This window comes from Lepus europaeus, chromosome 12, assembly GCF_033115175.1.
Source record: "Lepus europaeus isolate LE1 chromosome 12, mLepTim1.pri, whole genome shotgun sequence".
Classification (NCBI taxonomy): domain Eukaryota; kingdom Metazoa; phylum Chordata; class Mammalia; order Lagomorpha; family Leporidae; genus Lepus; species Lepus europaeus.
The window spans coordinates 72,439,033-72,458,333 of record NC_084838.1 but is presented as its reverse complement, the minus strand read 5'-3'; the positions used below and the strand labels follow the sequence as shown (position 1 = coordinate 72,458,333).

The following is a 19,301-nucleotide window of genomic DNA, read 5'->3' as shown; positions in this document are numbered from 1 at the left end:
GTGAACCAACAGCAAAAAGGAAGACCTTTCTCTCTGTCTGTCTGTCTGTCTGTCTCTCTCTCTCTATCCACTCTGCCTGTCAAGAAAAAAGAAAAAAAAAAAAAAAAGAATATGAGAGCCAAACTATCATGTAGCCAGGGAACCAAGAACTAGCCAGGAGACCAGTGTTAGAACAGGCACCATAAAAATCTACTTAAATACACAGAGAACAACGGAGAATGAGGTCAAGAATGCTGGAGACACAAGGTAGGCTTCTCGGATGGAAAGGAGAATAGGAGCAACCCAGAGGACCCAGCTGCTTATACAGCTGGGAAACCAAAAAGAACTCTGAGTGCAACAGGTCCGGAGAGGCCTGGCTGCACCTGCTCTGGTCACTGCACTTTCTTCTGCCTCACGGAGTTAGCCCATGGGGCACCAACCTGCTGAACTTCCATACAATTTGGGTTAAGAGTCCGTGGTTATTATTTTTGCTTCTGGATGATCCACAGCCACCATCTAGCCCACAGCACCCATCAACACAGAATGACCTAATGACCCAAAGCAAGAGGACCATCTTCTGTGAGGCTCCTGTGGACGCAGCTGTATAGACCAAGAAAGGCCAACAGAGCAGTCTCCAAGCTGGATGAGCTACTCGATAGGGACTGATTATCTCTAGGAAAGCAGAGAAGAAGCAAGAAGGGACCCCAGCATCCGAAAGGACTTTCATCTGATCTGGAATGCTTTATTCTCAAAAATTGGGCATTTAAAATGTCAATTATACATTTTTCATGGTGTTGCTGTATTTCTTCAATAAATCAAAATTTTAAAAATGTATCAAAACAAGGTGATGAGAGAGAGGGAGGAGATGAGAGGATGAGAGCGAAGAGAAGTTGAGGAGGGGGCGAACTTTACCCTGGAAGTGTCTGTGGGCTGAGAACCCCACGGTTGAGTGACACAGAATCCCACTGTTATCATGGCTTGTAAATAACCAGACTACGAGCTGGCACCATGGCACCGAAAGTTAAAGCCCCGGCCTGCAGCACCAGCATCCCATACGGGCACCGGTTGAGTCCTGACTGCTCCACTTGTGATCCAGCACCCTGCTCATGCACTTGGGAAAGTGGCAGAGAATGGCCCAAGTGCTTGGGCCCCTACCAACCATGTGGGAGACTCAGAAGCAACTCCTGGTTCCTGGATTCGGATTGGCCCGGCTCCAGCTGTTGCAGCCACATCGGGAGTGAGCCAGCAGATGGAAGACTCCTTTCTCTCTCTCCCTCTCCCTCTCCCTCTCTCCTCTGTTTCTACCTCTCTTTGTAACTCTTTCAAACAAATAAAAATAAATCTTAAAAAAAGACCCAGACTAAAGGAAGAAGGAGGACCAAGCTCTTAGAAACCATGAATATAGAGACAGAAGTTATTAGGGTTCAAGGAAAGATCCAGAGAAATCCCAAGAACGGAGCTCACAGAGCTCCAAAGGACAGGAAAGAAGTGGGGTCAACAGAAACATTCCATCGACTTTCAGAGGACGCACAGCTCATTCACACAGTCCAGCATGGAAATGTTTCTCTGGCTTTAAGTAGAAGCCAATGAGAAAGGAGAATGCACATTATCATTAAATTCTGAATCAATGTGTCAGGGAATTGACCTGTTGTAGGGTGGGGTGCCTACAGCATACTTACTTTTCAGAAACTAAGTATGGGCTGTACCCACACCAACCACCTGGTGCTGGTCTACCTGCTGTGCTATAAACACACAAACCCATTCCCTTTTCATATAAAAAGGGGTGTTTCTTTCTATAAGATTTTTATATCCAGTAGTAAAACTAGCAGCTGATAAAAAAAGGCAATGTTGAAGAGAAGGAAAAATTCCAAACACGTATGGATTGTTTCCTTTCACTAAGTGGATTCCAGGTCTAGAAGAGGCTTCGTAAGTGCAGAAGAAAACAGCCCCTCATTAATCGCAGCCACTTACTTAAATCAATTGAGATTTTCTAATTTCATTGTGTCTTTTCAGATCCTCACATTCATTTATTGGGAAGGGAAGAGCTTAGATGGTTAAAGTCACATGCAGCTGATGTCTTCTGAAGAATGCCTCTTGCTACGAAAGGGATTGTCTGAGGCCATGAACTGACACGTCCCCTGCCCTTCGTTTTTAGGGCTGACAGAGAGAACAGTGCTCACACACAGTGGGGCAGATTTCAATAAGCTGCAGACGACAGAAAGGCAGAAGATGAGGGCCCTCGCTTGACAGTCACCCTGAGGCCCTGCAGGAGGTGGGATTTCACCACCCACCATATCTGGCCAGCAGAAAACGACCACCACGGAAGGAAATGCATTTACCCATCCCTTCTCAGGAGGTGATTAACAGTAGCAAAGAAAGACAGTGACACGTGTTCAAAGCAAGACAATCAGGTGAGAAAGTAATCTGCACAAGCTCAGAAAACCAGTGTTGGGGCCAGCTCTGTGGCGTAGTGGGTAAAGCCGTCGTCGCCTACAGTGCCGGCATCCCATATGGGCACTGGTTGGAGTCCTGGCTGCTTCACTTCTGATCCCACTCTCTGCTATGGCCTGGGAAAGCAGTAGAAGATGGCCCAAGTGTTTGGGCCCCTGCACCTGCGTGGGAGACCTGGAGGAAGCTCCTGGTTCCTAGCTTCGAATCAGCCAAGCTCTGGTTATTGCAGACATTTGGAGAGTGAACCAGGGGACGAAAGACCTCTCTCTCTGCCTCTCCCTCTCTCTGCCTATAACTCTGCATCTCAAATACTAAACAAATCTTAAAAAAAAAAAAGATTTTCATTCAAAACATGCCTTCATTGAATCTGTGGTTGCCTTTAAGCATCAGAAATGTTTTACTTCTGGGAGATAAAACTAGAAAATTTAACAAAGTGAGCAGTAAAACACTGGGAAGTGTTTACATATGGGGAATACTTTGCAAACATCAGTATCACCTTCTGTGATTAAGATTACTTTTGCTCCTCCCCCAACCCTGAAAAAAGAAGTTACTGACATGAGAGAATAAGTGACCTCTGACCTCTGGGAAAACTTAAAAAAAAAAAAAAAAAACACTTTCCATACAATATCAAATCCTTCCATTACTCTACTTACACTTTTTATAAAACAGCAGCTCTTATACATGCTTATATTTAAAAAAAAATATGAGGGCATTTCAAAAAGTTTGTGGGAAATGTAATTAAAAGATAAGTTTATTCTTGGTGCAAAAATTTCTTTCAATCCATGAACAGTTTTTCACAACAATCATTTTCCATGAACATTTTGATGATCCCGCTGTGCGTGGATTTCAAAAAGTTTGCATCAAAATTAACATCTTTCAGATCCATTTTCTGTGAACTTTTGGAAGTACTCTCCTATACAAGAGGTACACTTATTCCGTCCTAAGCTACAAATAAAATGGAATCCCCATTTCCACGTTCAGTGGGGAGCCTAAAAGGTTGGTTAAGTTCCCCTGGGGCTTCCGATCTCCGAGTCCGTCCCCCTCAGCTTCCCTGCTTCTGTTCAACCCCTCTGCTCGCTGGGGGCGGACCCCCTGACGACCCCTCTGCTCTGTATTATGGATCCCCAATCCACTTAAGCAGCCTCTTTCCGTGGTCTTCCGAAGGCATCACTTACTCAAGGCTCCCGGTATGTACCACACTTTAGCAAGGGCAGCTCTGAAGCCCTGGTGGAACTGATACCACAGCAGCCCACCCCCACAAGAGTACGAAACCTGTGAACTGATTGTACCCTGCTCAGTTAAGTCAAAGAGGACAGAGCTGCACGCATACTCTGACTACATTAACATTATCCACAAGGAGAAGGAAATAACCAAAAGTATGAATTGTGGTTATCTTAAGGGCATAAAGTTATGTTTTTTTTTTCTTCTCCTCCCTCAGATTTGTTACCCCTTCTTTTGACATCTGCCCATTGATAAGCAGAGGTGGGCGGCCTTGCCTTCCAGCTCCCTTTTTATATTTATAAGGGACTGTCACCTCTGTGCAGCTGAGTGACCTGTCGCAAGCCTGTGGCTCTGCACCTGCCCGTGTGCCGAGAGGAGCTGTGTTCCCAGGACTTGGCAGAGATGACCTCTTAACTCCGAGCTGCTCCATATTTCACAACAGTTCCATTGAAAGAGAAGAGTACAAACGGAAGATTGCCTGGAGGTTGTTTCTTCCCCTTTACAGAATTATACTTTGGCAAAAGGTCAGCGCGGAGGAACGTTACACAAAGCAGTGCTAGACAGTTCCGGGGCAGCTGCTGTGTGGCACTGGAGGAAGTTGGACACTGGTATTTGTGCTGTCTCTGAGCAGCTGAGACAATCTGCTTCTGTTCTTGGTGCTGGTGACACCTGAGCACCTGAGAAGCTCCATGTTCGATTTGCAGGTCACCCACTGTGACTTTCCTCTTCATACTGGTCCCTGAGAAGTCCACAGCCAAAGCCTTCTTCCAGAGGCACACGTTGTCTGTACCCACCTTTGCCTTATTTTCCTTTCCCCGGTCCTCATTTATTTTATAGTCTTATTTTCTTTTTAATGCTCTTAAAGTCTTTTTAAGACAGAGGAAAGGAACTTGGCTCACTATGCAACAGGAACCCAAATCTGAAAACCTGCCTGCGGGAGAGAGGCCGATTATCAGAGCACTCTTCGCCCCTTGACCAAAGACTGCAGCCAGGGTCTTCTTTGGCAACATGGCACAAAGGAAAAGATGGCTTCTCCAACCATCAATAGTTTCTCTATGAATTCTGGTCATTTTTCATAAGAAAGCTGGATCTCTTTAGACGCTCTTAGCTAGCTAAATATTTTCGTTGAATATTTTCAAATGGTTTTTCTCTGTGTTTTGTCCCAGGAAAATATGTGTGTGTGAGAGTGTCTGTCCTCAGATTCAGCACATGGGAGTGTTCACATTTTAGGAAAAGAGCAGTGATAATGAGGCCTGGCGCCGTGGCATAGCAGATAAAGCCACCGCCTGCAGTGCTGGCATCCCATACGGACTGTCCTGGCTACTCCACTTCCAACCCAGCTCTCTGCTACAGCCTGGGAAAGCAGTGGAAGTTGGCCCAAGTTCTTGGGTCCCTGCACCCACGTGGGAGACCCAGGAGAAGCTCCAAGTGTTTTCAGATCAGCCCAGCTCTGCAGCCATTTGGGAAGTGAATCAGTGGATGGAAGACCTCTCTCTGTAACTCTGCCTTTCTAGTAAATAAATAAATCTTAAAAAAAAAAAAAAAACAGTGATAAGCAAGCTTCCCATGAATTTCCGTTCCAGCCTCCTCCACTAACTAGGTTAGTACTAGCTTCCCACTCTGCTTCGCTGGGGGTAAGTCAAGGTGACATGGTGAACTTGAGCTCCCTGGTGGATCCTGCCTACAGGTCCCATTGTGTAAAGGTTATTATATGATGCTCCTACTGCTCTAGTAACTCAGAGCCCCCTTGGCAGTCAGCATGAAGTAGCCAGGGTAAGCACTCCTGAGCTACAAAGATCACACAGCTGTTTTCTTTCATTTTGTGCCGTGCTCCACAGCTGGCTGGCTTCCCCCTTCCCTTTTTGCTCACAGGGTTGTTCGCTGCAGCCTCAGTTGTCACTAATGCCCTTCTCTACTACAGTGAGCCTCCAAAGGCTGGTTGTGCCATCAGAAGCAACAAGCGCTCAATGGAGTAAGCTCCTGGAACCACGCAGTCAACTTCACGACCTGATGCGCTGATCTGAATGTCACCCCCTGCAACACTGAAATCTAATCTCCAAGGTGAGGGTCTCAGAAGGTGGGGCATTCAGGAGGGGATCTGGTCAAGGGACAGAACACTCATGAGTGGGATTAGTCCCTTATGAAAGAGGCCTGCTCCTTGGGCCATGCAAGGACACACAGACTGCACCATCCACGAGCAACAGTGCCTCACCAAACACTGAGTGTTCTGGCCCCTTGACTGTGGACTTGGTGGACTCCAGAATTCTGAGCAAGAAATTTCTGTTTATAACTTACATCATGGAAGGTATTTTGTTACAGCAGGAGGAACAGACTAAAACAGTTACAACAGGACTATTGCTATTCAAGGATTTAGGCTCAAACCATGAGTAACTTTTCCAAGTTCACAAAGCTACTAATTAACAGAAATAGGATTCACACTCAGATATGTCTAACTGCCCAGTGTATATTCTCAAACATGATCGGACTGGGACTCTCTTGTCCAGAAAAGGATAAAGTCTAAACTCTCTTTTCATGGCCGGCTCACCCCAATAGATCTATGAAGTCTAAGAAAGTTCCTTGTGTGCCAAGGGTCTTTGATTCCCGCTTTCTTCCAGTTAGCTCCTGGCATCAGGACTCAGATGTTCTCCTCCGATCCCAGAAGCATATTTGCTTCCAATGGATGATGTTTTATTTAGAACAAAATTAATCCAGAAACATGGTGTCTCATGAAGTTCAAAAAGACCTTCCAGTGTCAATTCCTGCCTTCAGTGAAAGGCACCGTGACATCCAGCAATGTCAACAGCACAGCACACTCCCAGAGAGGGTGTCGGGGGGACATGGGGCACATTTTGGTCATCATAATGACTACAGGTATATTTCTGGCTTTTAGTGGGTAAAGCCCAGGATTCTAGACATTGTGTAAGGTAGGTGACAGATCCTACACATCATAAACATGGCCTGCATGAGTCAAATACCCAAGGATGTTCCACTGCACTTTAAGAATTTCCCCAGGCTTATAATTATCTCCAAGGTCCTCATTTTGTTTTAAATATATGCACAACCTATTTTTCATAGTTTTAATATAACTCAATATTCCAGGAATGGAACTGCTATGTGCAATAAAGGGATTATTATTATTTAGTTCACTTGGAACATTGTTAAACATGTCTCACTATTGCAAACTGTTACATGAACCACCCACTGGTGCACTCCCTAAATGGCCACACTGGCCTACGTTGAGCCAAGCCAAAGCCAGGAGCCTGAAATTGCATCCTAGTCTCCCACAAGGGTGGCAGAGCCTGAACTGCTTGAGCCATTATCCACTGCATTCTCAAGAGCATCAGCAGGGACCTGGATCAAAAGGGAGTGGCCAGGACTCCAGGCATCACAAGCAGGGACTTAACCTCTACCTCAGGACACCAAGCACAGACACTCTATCTGTGCAATGTCTGACTACTAAATATCTTCTGGTGTGGCTGGCTCATACCACTGCACTACAAATTGGTTTTTACTCATTTTTCCTTTATGCTATACACAGAATATTATATTGTTATTTCTGTAGATTTCATATGTATATATCAATGACTTTCATTTTAGGACAGAGAAAGCTCATTCCAAGGCGACTGATTAGAGTTATGAACCACATGATTCTACCAAATGGAGTGCAAACCTTTGCCCACAAAACATGGATCTCCAGGTAGAAAGACGGAGGGTGCCTTTCTCTGTGTAACTGCAGCTGAGGGGCTGAGGGTGTCCCAGGGCAGAAGTGACTTGGGTTCCTGAGCTTAGATGGACACACTCCAGCCATCTGCTCAAGGAAGAATCCTGCACTTTTGGGAACAAGGCAAGATCCAGTGTCACCGTGCACACTCTGCACAACTCTGTCTCACAAGTACCTTAATACAGCAACGCTTTATATTCCTATACCACTAGATCGCTCAGTCCACACTGAAGGTCTCTGTTACCTGAAATCACAAGCGAAGGAGGCCAAGATTTTAGTCCCTTCCTTCCCTAGAGGGCCACCAGGATTCTTAAATAAATTTGCTTACCTCTCTTTCTCCTCCCTTACAATTTGACATTTTGAATATTAACACACTATCAAAGCAAAAAACCTCACCAGATACTCCATCAAAGCCACTGACAATCATGTGTACATACTTTATCCTGTTGGAGCCAGAGGAAGCTCTGCAAGAGGCAACAGGTAGGTCAGTCACGACATCCTCTCTCCAGCTGAGAAAAGTGAGAGTCAGGAGTTAGGGGACTTTCTCAAGTACACGGAGTTCAGGAGCAGCAGAACCTAGACCCAAAGCCCAGCTATTGAATCGAAATAGCAACACAGATGTCACCTTATTAAGGTAGTGAGCATGACAAATGTTGCAGTCATCTCAGACTCAAAAAAAGTCCCTTCTTAGAATGCCAATTTGATCATTTGATTAGAGTTACTGTCTTGATGAGCAGAGAGAATGTTACTTAAAACTTAGCATTTTATAAGCAATAGAAGAAGGAAATCTCTCTCTCTCTCTCTCTCTCTCACACACACACACACACACACACACACACACCCTGACACACACGAACGTGCCCAGGTAAATGAACATTTCATCTAGGGGCTGCAATCTTCATCCTGGAATTATCCACCACCACTGGCTTATTAGTTAGCTCTTCCTTCCTGATGCCAGAAGCATACGAGTTGCCCCTGTTGTGTGGTTTCCTCACAGCAGTAACAGAGGTACAGTCCTTTGCAGCTCTGAAATCCCTCATTGCTTTTTTTTGACAGTGAGAGAGAGAGACAGAGAAAAAGGTCTTCCTTTTTCCGTTGGTTCACCCCACAATGGCCACTGCGGCCAGTGCGCTGCAGCCAGCGCACCGCGCTGATCCGAAGCCAGGAGACAGGTGCTTCCTCCTGGTCTCCCATGCGGGTGCAGGACCCAAGGATCTGGGCCATCCTCCACTGCACTCCCGGGCCACCGCAGAGGGCTGGCCTGGAAGAGGAGCAACCGGGACAGAATCTGGCACCCTGACCAGGACTAGAACCCGGGGTGCCAGCGCCACAGGCAGAGGATTAGCCTATTGAGCCGCGGTACCGGCCCTTCATTGCTTTGACAGAGCCATTCTTCCTTTCCTGGAGCAAACTCTGGGCCACTCACTGTTGTCCTTTGAGGGTGTCTGAACCCTGGGTGGTCACGCTGGGCTGCAGCAGAATAGGGAGCATGACTGCCCCTCAGAGCAAATCTAGATTTCTGCTCCATCTACACAGAGTGGTTGTGGACCTCTGCGGCCTGGAAAACCAGAGCTTGTGGCCACCTAGCCAGGACGCACACATAGGACAGGCATGGGTACCCCCACTGCCTACCCATCAGAGGTTACATGTTAACACAAGTGCTTTTTTCATATTATCTGAACAGGTTGAGCATCCCTAATTTGAAAATGCAAAATCCAAATTCAAAACTCTTTGAGGGCCAGCAAGACAACACAAGTGGAAAATCCTACACCTGACCTCATGTCACAGGTCACAGTCAAAATACAGTAACACTAAAAGTTCTATATAAAAATTACTTCATGCTATATATGAGGTATATAAGGAGCACAAAGACCTCCTGTTTAGACTTGGGTCTCATCCCCAAGACTTCTCTTTCAGTAAATGCAAATAATCCAGAACCAGAAAGAATTCAAAATCTGGCCGGTGCCGTGGCTCAATAGGCTAATCTCCACCTTGCGGCGCCGGCACACCAGGTTCTAGTCCCGGTCGGGGCACCGATCCTGTCCCAGTTGCCCCTCTTCCAGGCCAGCTCTCTGCTGTGGCCAGGGAGTGCAGTGGAGGATGGCCCAAGTCCTTGGGCCCTGCACCCCATGGGAGACCAGGAGAAGCACCTGGCTCCTGCCATCGGATCAGCGCGATGCGCCGGCAGCAGCGCGCCTACTGCAGCGGCCATTGGAGGGTGAACCAACGGAAAAAGGAAGACCTTTCTCTCTGTCTCTCTCTCTCACTGTCCACTCTGCCTGTCAAAAATTTAAAAAAAAAGAATTCAAAATCTGAAAACTTCTGATGCCAAGCATTTCAGATAAGGGATGCTCAGCCTATGTCAATGGTTGTACCACAGAACCACACTCTGAGGTTCAGATTACATGCAAGGGAACCTTACTGCTAACTTCTTCCCATGGAACAGCTTCAGTACAAGCTTGGTGTCTCTCAGACCCAGGCCAAGGCTGTTGCCGCCACGTTACACAAGACCCCAGTATAAAGTGCCATGTCAACGAGAGTTCACACTCTGCTCCACATTGGAGTTTCCATCCCAGGAATCAACAACAGGAATTTCAGTAGATTACAGAAGGCACAGTACATGTAGGCTGGATAGAGATATCACCCTCCTTAGTCACGGACAGGGTCCTTTGAGCGTGTGCCTGCTGGGAGTCTCCTAGTGTGGGCTCCTTGGTTGTGGTCCCAAATGTTATAGAGACATCAACACAGATGAAGAAACCTGAAAAATAGCATAAGGAAGGCAGAATCACATGGCAAACAGAGCAAGGGTGTTGTGATCCCAGTTCTACGGAATATGAGAACATGTGCATGTGACAAATATTCACGGACCACCTCCCACACGATACTAGAGATGGAGGTGGAAGGCGCGTGCCAGCAAACACACGACCCTTGCAGGGTGTTCTCGGGAAAGAGAGAGGACAAGCTCCAGAGACAGGTGGGGGCAGGAGCTTCCCAGAGCCCACACTGAGAGCCCTTGGAAAGAAACACATTGAAAACTCCTTAGCAAGGTAATCCGTGCAGCAAGAAAAGTTGACAAGATTCCTTGGGGGCTGTGATTACAAATGCAGGCCACAAAACATCAGTTTCTGATTTGATTCAACTATATCAATGATTCCCACAATAACCCTTAGAAGATTGAAAGAAAAAAATAAAAGGAAAAATGGGGGAGAAAAATACACCCCCCTCAATCCAGTTAAACACATGGAAGTCACAATTGACTTGCTGCTTTGGTTGTAAAGCCAGTATGTGTATTGCCAAGTGTTGAATTAGGACAGGTATTTATAGCTGAGCAAGATTCAAATGGCCAGTCACGTTGCCTACCTGAGACACTTATGAAAAACACAGATTCTGGGAGAGGCTGGAGGACATGAGGAAGAGGGATTGGGAATTTACTGATCAGAGGGCACAAAATTTCAGAGAGACAGAAGGAACAGGTTTGGAGACCTATTGCACAACAGGATGATGATCATCAATAATAATGTAAATTTCAAATGTCTTGCCATAAAAATCGATAGATAATTCAGGTGACAGATGTGTTAATCAGATTGATTTACTCATGCAGCATTATATACTGTATCAAACATTACGTTATACCCCATTCACATATACCATGAATTGTCAACCAAAAATAACATGAATAATTAAGTTTGAAATAAAATTTTAAAAATAGACTAAAGATTTTAATAAAATGTCTTCTCTAATAGACTATTAGACCCATCAGTAGAAATCAACTAACTAAAATCAGTTCATATCAAAGAGAAATGAGAAGAGAATTTGGCCCGATAAATAGTTCCTGCCTTCACCTTCAGTTTCCAAATAATCCCTGTTGCAATATTTCTGGTAATTTCTCCAGTGAATCATCTCTTGAAACGACCCTGATCTGAGGAAATGATATGAGATCTGCAAAGCACAGCTCCACTTCTCTTCATAGCCTACAAACTTCTTTCCGTGGGCACAGTCAGCTGAGATTTCACTTAAATTTTTTTTTAAGATTAATCTATTTCCTTGAAAGGCAGAGTTACAGAGACAGGGAGGGATGGAGAGATGGTTCATCTGCTGGTTCACTCCCCAAGGGACACCAATAGTGGAGGCTGAAGCCGGGAGCCTGGAATTCCATCCAGGCCTCCCACAAGGGTGGCAGAGGTCCAAATATTTGGGTATCTTCCACTGATTTCCAAGGTGCATCAGTAGGGAGCTGGATCAGCATCTGGGACTCCAACCAGCACTCATATGGGATGCCCATGCCACAAGTTGTGGCTTAACCCTCTGCACCACAGTGCCAATCTCTTCCTGAGATTTTTAAGAAAACAAAACAGAAGGCACAGAGGGATTGGGGGGGGGGGGGGGGGAGATAAGTAACTTTATTGGACAAGATTAACATTTTCTTGCAAAGGAAAAAAATAAGGCACAGTTATGACAAATTATAACTACTGCTTTTTGTCCTCAAGTTATTAACAGATTTTTCTAAGCACCAAGCTTTGCAACAAATCCTAATCAAAATAACATGGGCAGGGCCAGGTGTTGGGCTTAGCAATGAAGACTCCACTCCGGACAGCTGCATTCCATATCCATGCTGGCCATCTTCCAGCTTCCACCTTCCTACCAACCTGAATCCTGGGAGGCAGCAATGATGACAGGTGATAGCAGGTGACAGCCAAACTGCGTTCCTGGCTCCTGACTTCAGCCTGGCCTAGCCCCAGGTATTGCAGGAATTTGGGGAGCAAACCAGCAGATGAGCTCGCTCTCTCTCAAATAAACAAATATTTTGAAAAAAAAAAAAAAGCCAGAGGGAGTGGAGAGGGAGAAGGAGAGGGAGGGGGAGACAGAGACAGAGAGAGAAAGAAACTTTCATCTACTGGTTCACCCCCTAGAGGAATACAATGGACGGGGCTGGACCAGGTGGAAGCCAGGAGCCAGGAGCTTCTTCTAGGTCTCCAACGTGGGTAGCAGGGGCCCAAGGACTTGGGCCATCCTCTGCTGCTTTCCCAGGTGCACTAGCAGGGAGCTGGATCAGAAGTGGAATAGCTGGGACTGGAACCAACACCCATATGGTATGCTGGCCTCACAGGCAGTGGCTTTACCCACCATGCCACAGTTCCAGCCCCAAAAGGATGCTTTCAAATCCCCCTTCAGGGGATACTGACTCCAGGTTTTACCTGAGGTGATCCCAGGGCTATGTCTTGGTAACACAAACACTACTTGGTATCTTTTGTTTTGTCCTCATTTTATTTTTACTTTGCTTAAAAAAAAAAGAGAGAGAGATGAAGGCCAATTCTAAGTATGCCCATTTGGAAGAAAAGAATAAGAAACTATAAAAATTTACGGTCTGCTTCTTTAAAGCATGAGACAGAGTTTATGAAAAGATCTTACTGAGATTCCATCTAGCCACATTAAATATTCATGGCCATTCTTCTATGTGTGAGGTCGAGAACGCCAACAATCAGAGCACACATAGCATCAATGCCGCGAGGACACGAAACTGGGTCTGAGCTCCTCCAAACTGCTGAAGAGAAATGACTTCCTCCCACTCAGTCCACATTCTGCTCCCAGGGAGACTGACATCATGCATGCAGAGTACTTGGACCCTACTCAGAAGAAAGTCAGATGTAAATTTGAAACCTTCTTGCCACACTTAGTAGGACACAGCTACCATTTTTATGTTTCGCATTTAGAAAACCACCCCTTATGCCAGCAGCTGAGCTCTGTAAGTCACCATACAAGGAAGAAGAGACTGTCTTTAACTCCATGGATTTCCCACTGGGCATGCTGAACAGCTTTCATGTCAACCAACATCTCTCCCTCTCCTCTCTGTGTTTTCTTGCAACCTCAGGCAAAGAAATGCAAGGGAGGAAGGAAGGGACGTAAGGAGAAAACCAGTGATCCATCCTCCTTGTCGTCAGTCCCTGAGAGTTATCTGTCTGGAATGCACCAAGAGAACCTGATTGAAAGATATTTTCCCAGGGCCGGTGCCATGGCTCACTTGGTTAATCCTCTGCCTGCAGCGCCGGCATCCCATATGGGCGCCGGGTTCTAGTCCCAGTTGCTCCTCTTCCAGTCCAGCTCTCTGCTGTGGCCCGGGAAGGCAGTGGAGGATGGCCCCAAGTGCTTGGGCCCTGCACCCACATGGGAGACCAGGAGGAAGCACCTGGCTCCTGGCTTTGGATCAGCGCAGCCGGCCATAGCGGTCATTTGGGGAGTGAACCAATGGAAGACCTTTCTCTCTCTCTCACTGTCTAACTCTACCTGTCTAATTAAAAAAAAAAAAAAAAAAAAACCTAAATATATTTTCCCATATTCCAAATCATTTCCACAAATAATGGAGGCTCTTACAAACATTAAATCATATATATATATACATATACACACACACATATATAGATACTTTTTTTGTTGTGTACAAGGTACTTACTTCTTACAGCAGAAAAAGAGTTTGATTGCAAAGAAGGACACCAGTGACATTGGGGAATTATGGTGAAGAAAAGGAAAGGCAAGCAGAAATCTCAGGTATGTCTCATTCCCACGCAACCCCATCCCAGTCCTGATGCCATGCTACCAACAGTGAGGCCTCAGATCCCTGGTTCCAAATGGCCTTTCCTTATATTCTTCCCAGGGCAAATCTAAGTCAATTTAGGAAGGAGTTCTGATTTGGGTCATTAACCATCAATTGTCCTTGAATTTGGGTCAATAACCATGAACTCTTCAACTAGACAAGGAAACCTCTCCAAAAGGGTGCCGTTTTACTTCCCTCACAGGCATGGAATGCCAATTCAGAAAGACAATGAGACCCAGAAATTGGCTGTGATAAACATCCCTTCTGAGAGAGTTCAATCTCTCCAAGGATGGGGAAATAATTCTTAAGATCCCAAAATAGAATGTCAATTTCTACCAGGTCTTAACTCTGTTCCCCCACAGCTTAGCAAAACAACCCACCACCTGGGGCCTTGTCATCCTATCAGCTCAGATCACTATTCCTTTAGGTACCAAAGCATCCTTTTCCTGGGAATCTACAAGGCACACTCAAGGCCTCCTTGAAGATTTCAGTGGGAGCCCCAGCTGCTGCTAAAAGAACTTCTCCAATCACAATAGAATCCCCTGAACTCTTTGATCTTCCTGTCCATTGATTCCAGACTTCTGACTCTAGGAATCATTAAGTGTTCTTTCCTCTCGCAGATGGCAAACTCTGTCATTCCTCATAATTGAGTGGGCACTCGATGAATGAATGCTACAGTGCCCTGAGAAAGAACACACTTCCTATTGGCAGCAAATCCAAGAGAAAGTTTCTAAGAAGAAAGGACTGTCAATTACCACTTAGCAAGCCTGAGTTAGCTCCACAGAAAAAGCAAACAAACCCGTAACAACATGCTCCCCCTACCCAGAGCAGCCACACTGCCCTCCAGTCACCTGGCATGCCGCTGGTCTCACAGAGGCGCTCCACAAGTCCTTGCTGGTAGATTGATTCCTTCGGGCATGAGACTGGTGATATGTAATCCATCACCTGATAGGTAGACGCCAGCTGGGTTCCTAACAGTCTGGCTGGTGCCCAGCTTCTGACCTCCCAGGATCCTTGGCTCTCTTACAGCCGACAGATCAAGCTGAGCGTCAGATGCTGGGCCAGGAGCAGGATGCACAGAGGCCCCTGGGGGCTATTCTGGAACACGCGGAGGGGATTTGCTTTTGCCTCTCCTGCAGGAACCACAGGAACATTCCTGAATCCCTAAGGGTGTAGCCTCGTTCAGATTTCACTGTGCAGTTTTCCTTCTCTGCACCTCTGGGCCAGGGCTTCCAGTCTGACAGCGAGCGATTCCCAATTCGAATGCACAGCAGACCAGTCTGGGCAGCCTACAAATGCTCCTGCCCTGGTGCCATGCCCAAACATCATGCTTGCAGTGGCCTAGAGTGGGACATTTAAACTGCCTAGCAATCACGGTTGAGAACCATTGCTTTTTTTTTTTTTTTTTTTTTTTTAACAGGCAGAGTTATACAGTGAGAGAAACAGACAGAGAAAAAGGTCTTCCTTCCATTGGAGAACCATTGCTTTTACATGGTCAACTCCTGGGCCTGTTCTTATGCCTCTCTTCTACATCATCATCACAGTAAGAAAAACGTCATTAACAGCAGCTAACAATCACCGAGCATTTATCACATGCCTGGCACTGCTCTAAGTGCTTCATTTGTATGAATGCACTGAACCTTCCTAAGAAGCAGGTACTCCGGACATTCCCACTTTTTAGGTGAAAAAACTGAGGCATAGTGAGGCTAAATAATTTGCTGAAGATTTTACGGTAATTAGTAGAGCCAGGCTTTGAACCCAGGAAGCCTGGCTCTAGCACCCACTCTCCAAACCATTAACCCACACTGCCTTTCACATTCACACAGTGTACACAGGCTTTCAAGGGCCACCCGGGTGCCCTCTTGATGCTGGATGGTACAATCACCCTCTTGGATGGTCTTATTTCCAAATATGCACATTTGATCCCAGTGTCAAAAACCTTTAATGGCATACTAATTCCTTTGGGGACAAAAATATACAAATAAGAGGGTCTCTCCAAAAGCATCTAGAGGGGTGACGTTTGGCCAAGGGGTTAAGACGCCTCTTGAGACAGATTCCACATCAGAGTGCTGAGTTCAAGTCCTGGCTCCTCTCTCAACGCCACCTTCGTGCTCATGTGCACCCTGGAAGGCAGTAGGTGATCATTCAAGTGCTTGGATAATGTCACCCACATGTGAGACTCTGCTCCTGATCCAGCCCCCTGATAACGTGCCTGGGAAAGCACTGGAAGTTGGCTCAAGCACCTGAGCCCCTGCCACCCATGTAGGAGACACGGATGGAGTTCCAGACTCCTGTCTGGTCTGGCCCGGCCCTGCCTGTTGCATCCATTTGGGTGTGAACTGTAAATATTTCAATTCCTCCCTCCCTCCCTCCCTCCCTCCCTCCCCCCCTTCCCCTCCCCCTCCCTCTCCCCCTCCTCCTCCTTCTTCTTCTTCTTCTTCTTCTTCTTCTTCTTCTTCTTCTTCTTCTCTCTCTCTCTCTCTCTCTCTCTCTCTCTCTCTCTCTCCCAACACACACACCTTTCCTTTCAAATAAATAATTGAGAAGGGGAAGGAAACATATTCATTCAGATACTCAATCCTTCATGGAGTTCAAACAGCAGTGTAAGAAGAATTTAAATCACAAGAAAATACTAGATACTCATATATAAACTACGCACCAAACTACAAATCTCCTAGAAGTTTAGAAATGGAACTATCATCAGCAGGCGAGGTGCTCAGCCCAGGCCAAGACACTGGCTAGGAAGTCTGTGCTGCCATACTAATTACCCGGCTCCAGTTTCTTATTCCGCAGACCCTGGAAACGCCTGGGTGATGGCTCAAGTAGTTGGGGCCCTGCCACCACGTGGGAGACTTGGAGTGATTTCCATCTGGGGAGTGAGTCAGTGGATAAGAGGTCTCTCCCTGTCTCTGTCCTCTCTGTCTTCTATGCCTCTGGAAACTTTTTAAACGGAATGATTACGACAAAATTATGCACACTTAAACAACTCGATGCATTCATCACAACTCAGAGTAAAACTCTGAAGTCCTAATAAGCGAGGCACGCTTCGTTAGCTCAGTCCAGGGTACAAAGCTCCCAGTTCCACAGAAACTCCGGTCCTAACAGTGTTTGAAATGCCGTCAGCACTACATTCCAAAACCTCCTGTAAATCATTTCTATTAAACGACAACAATCAAATTTAGGACCAGAATCATTGGAATTAATTATCTGAGTTCCCAGAAAGCTAAACGGTCCAGCATCTCATTTCTGAATCGAAAAACAAACTGAACTCGACCCTTAGCAAAAATAAAGGAGACTGATGAGTTCACAATGGATCCTGTATCGTGTCCTGTATGATCTACTGCCAGTTAAAATGTAAGCTACTTGTAATTGGCTTTATAGTGAGTTAGCTGAGGGCATAAGCTATGCTGATGGGCTTCTGTGTCCCCAGACTGCAAGCATCAGAAAGCCCCTGGGAACTTGTTAGAATTGCACATTCTTCCCATTGCATCGTCTCCCTGCACACACACGTGCATTTTCATATAAAATATTAATTTTTTTCAATTACATGTGATGTTGGTATTTTCGCTCAGCCTGTGGATTGTCTTTCATATTCACTGTGATGCTTTTAAGCAAAAAGAGATTCTGTCGTTGGTGGTGTGTTTTGTTTGGGGTTAACCTGTTTAAATGATGACCTAGTCAAATTTATCATGTCTTATCTTTTGGCTTCTGCTTTTTATCTCATTCAGTAACATTTGCCATTTTCAGAGGTCTTAAAGGTATTGTATATATGAGTGCTTGTCAAATAAATGTGTTTTTTTCACATTTAGATCTTAATCAGTTTGAAATTTGTATTTCTAGGGCCAGCTTTGTGGCATAGCACAGTAAGCCACCACTTTCACCACTGGCATCCCATGTGGACACCTGTCTGTGTCCACTCCACTTCCAAGCCAGCTTCCTGCTAATGGCCTGTGAAATGCAGGGGAGGATAGCCCAAGTGTGTGGCCCCTGCTACCCATGTGGGAGACCCAGATGAAATCCCTGCCTCCTGGATTCTGCTTCGCCCAGTCCTGGCTGTTGTGGCTGTTTGGGGAGTGAAGCAGCAAATGGAAGGTCTCTGTCTCTCTGTGACCCTCTCTCTGTAACCCTGCCTTTCAAATAAGTAAATCTTCATTAAAAAAGAAAGAAGTTTGTATTTCTATATGGAATAGAATAGACATCCAATAACATTTCTTTGCTTTTTTTTAGATTTATTCTATTGGGTGGGCGCTGTGGCACAGCAGATTAACACCCCAGCCTGAAGCGCCAGCATCCCATATGGGCACCGGTTCAAGACCTGGCTGTTCCACTTCCGATCCAGCTCTCTGCTATGGTCTGGGAAAGCAGCAGAAGATGGCCCAGGTCCTTGGGCCCCTGCACCCACGTGGGAGACCTAAAGGAGGCTCCTGGCTCCTGGCTACAGATCGGCGCAGCTCTGGCCATTGTAGCCAATTGGGGACTGAACCATTGGATGGAAGACCTCTCTCTCTCTCTCTGCCTCTCTTCTCTCTGTGTAACTCTGACTTTCAAATAAATAAATCTTTAAAAAATTTATTCTATTTATTTGAAAGTCAGAGTTACAGATAGAGAGGGAGAGACAGAGAAAGATCTTCCTTCTGCTGGTTCACTCCCCAAATGACCACAATGGCCGGGGCTGGGCTACACTGATACCAGGAGCTTCTTCCAGGTCTCTCACACGGGTGCAGGGGCCCAAGCACTTGAGCTATCTTCCACTGCCTCTCCAGGCACACCAGCAGGGAGCTGCAACTGAACTGGAGGAGCCAGGACTTGCACCAGAGCCCACATGAGATACTGGCATTACAGGCATTGGCTTTACCTGGGGTAACAACGCAGGTCTACCAACACCATTTCTTTCTCTATAGATAACCTATTTTCCTCCAGCATTATATTCAATGTAAAATTATTTAGTGACTGATTTGTAATACTACTCATATCCTATATTAAATTCTATATATGTAAAAAAAAAAAATTCTCATGCACCACCCCAGAGCTACTAAATCAGAAACTCTCCAGTGGGACCCAGCACGCTGCTCTTTAACAAGTCCTCCAGGAGGTTCTGATAGAAACTAAAAGTTGTGACGTCTTGGTTTACACCTGCTCGCCCTCCGGCTGGGACCTAGAGAGGGGTGAATTGCCCATGCATCTTATTGGGTTGTCATGGTATTAGCAGATGGCGGGGTCCCGGGAAGTCACCATGACAATGTCTGAGACAGGGTCAGCTCTTTTCACTTCTCACCTGCTAGGCCGAGGCTGTGGGCCTGCAATGCTACAAGGCAGCCAAGTGGTCTGGAGGTTACTTCT

General features: G+C 46.0%; 1 long non-coding RNA gene across 1 annotated transcript in view; it reads right to left on the bottom strand.

Annotated features, from left to right (window-relative positions):
* The window catches only part of LOC133771926 (uncharacterized), an 88,375-nt gene extending 69,074 nt beyond the window's left edge, over positions 1–19,301 (bottom strand). The window contains exon 1 of the long non-coding RNA XR_009867649.1: positions 19,237–19,301. This is a non-coding gene — a long non-coding RNA (uncharacterized LOC133771926). The remainder of the gene's footprint in view (positions 1–19,236) is intronic.